Consider the following 7623-nt stretch of genomic DNA (forward strand, 5'->3'; position numbering starts at 1 on the left):
CGATGTGGCTCCAGCACCTGCAAAGATAGTAATGAGCACATGCTCTTTCAGATTGAAGGGTCCCGGATTCAGGCAAAATTCATATCTGGTCCAGGGTAGCCCATACTTTCTCTTGGACAGTGCTGCTGCCATAAAATGCCCAATTGGCAGAACAGCGATTTGCTCTGAGACCGCAGTGACAGTAAGAGGTTCTCTTCTGTATGAGAAGAACTGGTTGAGAAACGACAGAGTAATGCATGAAAGCAATCCGAGCACCCACACCCTGAATGTAAACACTGGAAGAGAACGATCATCGGTAAGATGTATCTGCCATTGAATTCAAGAATAGTATATTTTTTAAATGTTATATAGGTTTCAATCTTGTCCCAATTTTTTCGTGGGATGTAACTAGAATTTTTGGAATTATGCAACGAATTTAAAATTTCAATCTAAGGTTAAAAAAATTTAAAATATAAAAAGGAATTATATTTTTAAAATATGCAATATACTGATTTAGGACGCGGTGGATATTGTTTACCTCATGACATTTGTGTCATGAGCCATCAAAATAAGCCTTTACCACGTGCATTGCATGCAACCACATACATTACATGTGTTGGCCTGTGTAAAACATATGTTGGCTAACGCAGGCGTCATAGCGAAACCTGAGACAGCAGATAAAACATATGTTGGGTAACGCAGGCATCATAGCGAAACCTAAGACAGCAGATCAATGCTCTGAGGCAGCAGGGAGGTGAGGGACTCATTCTCTGTGGCAGCGAGGAATCAGCTGCACTCGTTGAAGCATTGAAATAAGCAGTTGGAGCACCAGTTAAACTGGCTTTTTCATTCCCTGGAGCATCCCCATTCGCTGCCCCTTCTCGGACGAACTGCAAATTGTGCCTGGAATTTCACCAACTGAATTTCTTGCCTTCGAACCCTTATAATATTTGCAAGAGTTTCACTGCAAACTTCTTTTACTCTGGGAGGCTAATTTGCCCAATGATTTCTTAGTTTTTACACGTTCTCATTTTAATATTTCACAATTTTTTTTGCAGTTTTTACACGTTCTCATTTTAATATTTCACAATTTTTTTGCAGTCTGTTGTTCCAGTGAATGACAAAATCTTCAGATTATGCGTTGTCTGGTAGCGGATCCTGTTTTTGGTGGGGAGATTAAAGATGTCAGGGGACAGGAAAATTGCGTGCGTGGAGAGAAGAAATCTAGGGAAAGAGCTCCTAAGCCAGCTGCAGTGGATGATCTTGCTGCCAATTGCTTCTCAACAGCGAAAAACCAGGTTTGGTTCTGAAATGCAATTCTCCTGATCTTATTCTAAGTATTTTAGCCTTTATCTGCATTTTATCCCTAAAGTGCAAGAATCAGGGAAAGTCTTTCAACCATAGGTACTCTTTCTGGAGCAATATGGGCCAATGAAGCATGGGGATCTTATTGGAGCTGGGATCCAAAAGAGACTTGGGCATTAATTACTTGGACCATATTCGCAATCTATCTGCATACTAGAATGAATAAGGGTTGGCAGGGTGAGGAACCGGCAATTGTGGCTTCTTTAGGATTTTTTATAGTTTGGATCCGTTATTTGGGGGTCAATCTATTAGGAATAGGGTTACACAGCTATGGATGGTTGGAACCATAAATGGACCGAATTCCTGGAAGGAAAAGGAAGGATAGATTCGATCCAGTTCTTTTATGTGATTGATAAGTGACATCAATAACTGGTACAAGTTATTTCAAGTAGTGATTATAGAATGATGGAATCACTACTTGAAATAACTTGAACTATATTAGATTCAAATAAAATAGATTCAAATAAAATAGATTCAAATAAAAGAAAGACGATTTGAACCATTCCTATCATTACCAACCACAGCGAAAAGAAATATAAAATGAGTATGAGGTAGCAATTCCATGTTTGAATTAACCCATTCCCTTTTTTCAATGGAACTCCGGCTACTGAAGCATACATGTACTATAATAATGCGCTTACCCATGTAGGGTAACCGGGTATGTGAAAAAATTGGCGATTTCATTGTATAAGCGATGAAGAACCCTAAATAGAATACTATTTATTATCCAATATTCCTGAACCTAATGTTGGTCTATCAGATCTCTAGAGACCTATACTTAAAGCTCCGATTAGCGGAAAGATAGAATTACTCGCAGTGTATTGTGGCCAAATAGAAACGTCTTTCCCCCCCCCTCCCTCCGTACGGATAGAAGTGGGTGAACAAAAATTTATTCCAGTTCCCGCATAGGAAATAAAGGTATAATATACCGAGGATAATTGGCTACTGTATATTGCTAACATCAGTAAATGCAACAATCGAGGATTTTTAGTAATTGGCCAAGCAACTGAAATGGCCAAAGTGGTAACAAATCCTGTCAAATAGGTCCGATGGAAAATCCGTCAATTCCCATTCTCCAATGAAAATCAATAAGTCCAGTTATACTCTTTATTCTTTCAATTGGATCAATAATTTATCAAATTGGAAATGGTAATGGACGGAATGTATATATAATGAAAAGGAGTTAGAGTAAACAAATACCTAGAGTATACCATCGAATCAGATCATTCCCTCCTTCTATGGGTGGGAAATAATGGGACTAAGGAACCCCAGATATAGGCGAACCAACAATTATAGTTGAGCGAGCCAAGGTAATTCGCTCATTATAGAAGATACTTTGCATCTCCACTGATTGATAAAAACCCATACTTGAGATCTTGGATCAAGTATGGGTTTTTATCAATCAGTGGATAAAAAAAATATTAATATGAAATGAATTTAACCTTTTTTATTGTGCATATTGATCAGTAAGCTAGACCCATACTGCGCGTTGTCTCATGCCATAAATAAACACGTACACTCAAGAAATCTGTTGGACAAGCGGATTCACACCGCTTACAACCTGCGCAGTCTTCTGTTCTTGGAGCAGAAGCAATTTGCTTAGCTTTACATCCTTCCCAAGGTATCATTTCCAATACATCTGTGGGACAAGCTCGTACGCATTGGGTACAACCAATACATGTATCATAAATTTTGACCGAATGTGCCATTGGATCTCCATTAGTTAGTAAAAAGTTTTAATTTGATAAGATCATATATAGCCAAATCTTCTAATATATGCCCAATAAAGATGGCTAATAACGGGATATTATGAATATAAAACGAATCAATAATTGTAATCTCCATTATATTTGGAACCGATCTGTATTTTTTGGATCATTTCGATCCCCCCAGATCACCCCGAATATGGTCCAATCATGACAGGTAATTTTCCTAATGATTTTTATATGGATCAATCATGTTTTTGATCGACCGTAATACTATAGAGATTTTGATAGATTCTGGTCATATAGAATAGATATATCTTCTGAGATATACCTTATTTTTTTATAAGGTATAGATATACCGATATACGATACTTCATCACCATTTCGACAAATGAAATTGATCGATACGAATTGATTATATGATACGATGTCAGTAGCTGATAAAATAGCTGTTTCAGCGTCTACAATAGCTATAACAAAGATCGATAAGATGCCCCTGGCCGGCTATATTTTAAGATAATCCGAATATGCTACTGAATTTGAATCGACCGTATGCAGTATTGGCGACACATAAGTGCTCTAACCATGTTTCGACTCGTAATACCAATAGATAATGAAGAAAGCACCTCGAACTCGAATAAGTGTATGCTCGAGCATAATAGATCAACCCCTTATACCTTTATCTTCTCAGATACAAAAGTTATATTTAGTTTTTTATTTTCCATTATCTAATGATCTTCTATTATAAGATCAGGAATAGAATTATACTTCTCATCATACTTATTAGACGAAAAAGATATCCAGGTGGATTCATTATGTGCGCGAGAATTTCCAATATTCTGACTCATGATCGCATTCACTAAAAAAAAAAAGTGACCTTATCCACATACCTAATCGGATTGAAATATTTGTATTTCAATGGATCTGGGAATTACATGAACTGGTCTATAATTCCGTTGGTTGATAATAGACTCTGATCAATAATACATGTGACATTCTTAATCAAATTATAAATATCCTGATCCTTATTTATGATCCATCCGGAAAAAAGGTATGGTCTCGACCCATCAGTCCTCTCTGATCGAATCCAAACTGAATCTGAAGAATTGGTAGAAATTCTTTAATCGGTCAGAATGTTCGTCCATAGTTCCTTCGGACAGACAAGTTAAACTTTGAATTGTTTTAATTCTCGAATCTTCGATCACCGATATTGGTAAACGTCCCGGAGCAATATAATCATAATTTCATTCATGACGATCATACATAGGTCGGGAGTTCATATTCTTTCAATCATAAAAAGAAAATTTGATGAACAATACTCAACACAATTTCCACGAAAGATGCAAATTCCAGAATAAATACTATAAATTACCAATCGTTCGTTTTTCCAATCAACAACGGGTGGATTAATCAGGCATAAACGCATACTCCACAAGCAATACTTTGAAAGAATCCGAAGTGTATTCATCCACGAAATCGAGGATGGGAGATCCGTTTTTTATAGGGAGATTTAATAGTCATAGGTAAACGATTCATGTGATATAATGATTATGCATCATTCGCATACCTGTAGCAGAAATAGATCATATATCATGTCCCTATCTCCAAAAATAGAAGAGAATGGAGTTTTAAATATAAGAATAAAAAGTTTGAGCATCGATATTCGCCATGAAAAAAACCAGGCTATAAAAAAAAACTATACGACCCAACTTTAGCATAATCACTCTGCTATAGCTAGCCCTTTGGGATACATATTTCCCGATCGATCTTTTCGGCGCATTTACCTTTATTGCCTCTGCGAACATAGTAGCGCAATAATCCCATTGCGTTACATAGGGGAGATATTGTTCGGTTCTAAACAATTTGCTTCCTACCCCCCCTATGTAAATAATCTGATAGAGGTTCACAGCCAATAAAACTTTACCATCTAGCAATAAGTCGAAGAACAACGTGTATCGATGGATAATGAGGACCCATACTTACCATCAGGGGGTCTTTCAGCAAGCATGATCATGTGTAACCCCTCTTCGATTCGTTTTCTAAATGAGAAAAATAAAAAGAAAAAAGAACGACTGGATCCTGGATCTCTAAAAATTGGATTGGAATTGAAAACTTCGAAATTAACGGGTTTTTAGCCCACGGATACCCAATTGACCAATTAAATCATCGTAACGAAGTTTATCCCTCTTGGATAGATAAACCAGAAGTTGCTTACGTTTGCTCAAAATTTTCCACAAACCCCTTTGGGATGAATAGTCTCTTCCGTGCAATTGCAGATGCTGGGTAAGTCTTAGGACCCGATTGGTTAAATAAAATACCTGAGATTCAACAGATCCTCTCTGTTTATCGGGAATCAGAGATGAACTAATGGACAAATTATTGATCATAAAAAAAACACAAATTTTTCCAGGGCTTAATTTTTTTTCGAGTCAGAAAAAAGAATTAGATCCATTCTTTCATTTTCATGGTTCATATAATAATTCTGATTCGTTCCGTCCGACCATTTAAGAAAAAATGGTCGGATTCTTCCTATCTTCTTGGACGAACATCTGGTTTTAACCTATGGCAAAATATGATACGAGATGTAGAATCTTTTCACATTGATGAAACAGAACGAACAGATTGGTTCAATTTTTGCCATATCCTGAAACTCCATTGAATCAATCCATTCTTTTTTTTTTACGAAAACGGAATTGAAGCAAAAAATTTATCAATTGACAGTTAGGGGATACATACGTATTCTCAACATCGCGGATCGACTCCCATCATTTGTATTGAACCAATATCTATTCATGCAAATAATATCCTCTAATCGATAACTAGGCCAAAGAAAACGTTTAATTATTTGTGTTGTATCTACGCTAAGATGTTGGTCTCTTCCCATGAGTTCTTCATCATTTTGTATGTCTTTTCCATTGGAAAATCCTACATGATCGTTCTCCAGATCAAACCGATTCAAGATTCGAAATTCTCTACGACGTTTTGGAAGCAAAATATCTTCTAAATTGAGGGAACTAAAAATATTTTTTTCATCCCCCAGAATTTTCCCGCGTTGCACAGATCCATCATAAAAATCTCCATCTATCCATTCTCCGGCTCTTTTTTTTAACTTCAATGAAATACTTACGATTTTATACATCAGGAATTGGTCATCCACTATGCTTGATAAACGATATGGTTGGAAGACCATTATTTTTTTATCTTCCCTTATTTCATTGTCATTGCGTACCTTTCCCCGAACATTCCTCTGAAGAGCAAGTTCTTTCGATATTTTATTTGCACTGCTATTCTTCTGAATAGCAATGCAAAAGGCCATTAGACTAAGGTCAATATTTCTCTCTTGGATCCGAAGATATGTTCCCGGATCCTTCATTCCGGACATAACCCTGCAAATATTCGCCAGATAGAAGAAACGTTTTTTCCCTAGAACGTCTACTACTTTGCATTGAAAAAGACCTTTATTAGTTTTTTTCTTTCCATCAGTTTGTTGATCTTCTACTTGACCATCTTGATGTTCTACTTGACCATTTTTATCTTGACCATCTTCTACTTGTTTGTTCTTAACATTTGATCTAATACCTATTATTTGTTCTAGAACATTTGTTGTTTCCTTCCGTTCTTCTTCCTCTATCTTTTTCCGCTCTCGTTCTTCCCGTAAAAGTGAATTTCCTGGTATGAATTTCGATTTAGTTTCATAATATATGTTCTTTATTCCCGAAAGTTCCGGGAATAACCAGAAATTGAGATCTAATTGGGATATTCTCTTCTTGATTTTCGGAGAATCCATAATGCCAACATTTTCTCTTCGTGTCTCGTCAATCCCCTGCTGATTCGTAATAAGATCAGTCTTTTTCTTTTGCCTGTCAATACTTGTTGTATGATCGTAATCACAAGAACGTATAGCATCATAAATATCAACAGTAGAACGAGAACCATTCACGATATTGAAATCGGTACCCTTCCAATCCTCCTCGATAATATCATTAATAAACTTTTCCTTGAGAATTCCTTCACGATCGGTAATATCCCGCTCATCTGGTATAGCAGGTTGTACTGGTGGTCCGGGAATATCTGTCAAATTGAGAATATCCAAATCTTTTGTAGAATTGAGATAACTATATGATAAGAGATCGTATCTGTAACGTTTGTTCATTTTCCGAAGTAGTCCCAAAAAAGGTTCCATCACAGTCGCAAATATAGAATCTTCTTGTTGTTCATAAGGAACAAATCGTTCTTCATAACACGTACATTGCTTATTTACTATATTTCTACATTTATTTGGGTTTATCCTAGACCATATCTGTGGGGATAAATTGTACTGGTCAAAACATCTCAACCATTGTTTCCAGTCATTCTCTTTCAGATCTTGTGGTTTTTCGTGATCCAATATTCTTTGTATATCTAATGCCCTTATCTGCCATATCTTGTGAAATATATATGCTTGGGACATTGAGAACATGTTTCGATCAGGACGAATTTCAAAATCTTGTATTTTTTCGTTGATTGAATAGTAGTTGGTAATTTTACCTCTATTGATTCTTGAAATATCTTTATTGATAATGAATATTCGTCC

The sequence above is a fragment of the Pinus tabuliformis genome, chromosome 1_1 (assembly GCF_031772625.1).
Source record: "Pinus tabuliformis cultivar Carrire ecotype Pingquan chromosome 1_1, CPIR1, whole genome shotgun sequence".
Taxonomy (NCBI): Eukaryota; Viridiplantae; Streptophyta; class Pinopsida; order Pinales; family Pinaceae; genus Pinus; species Pinus tabuliformis.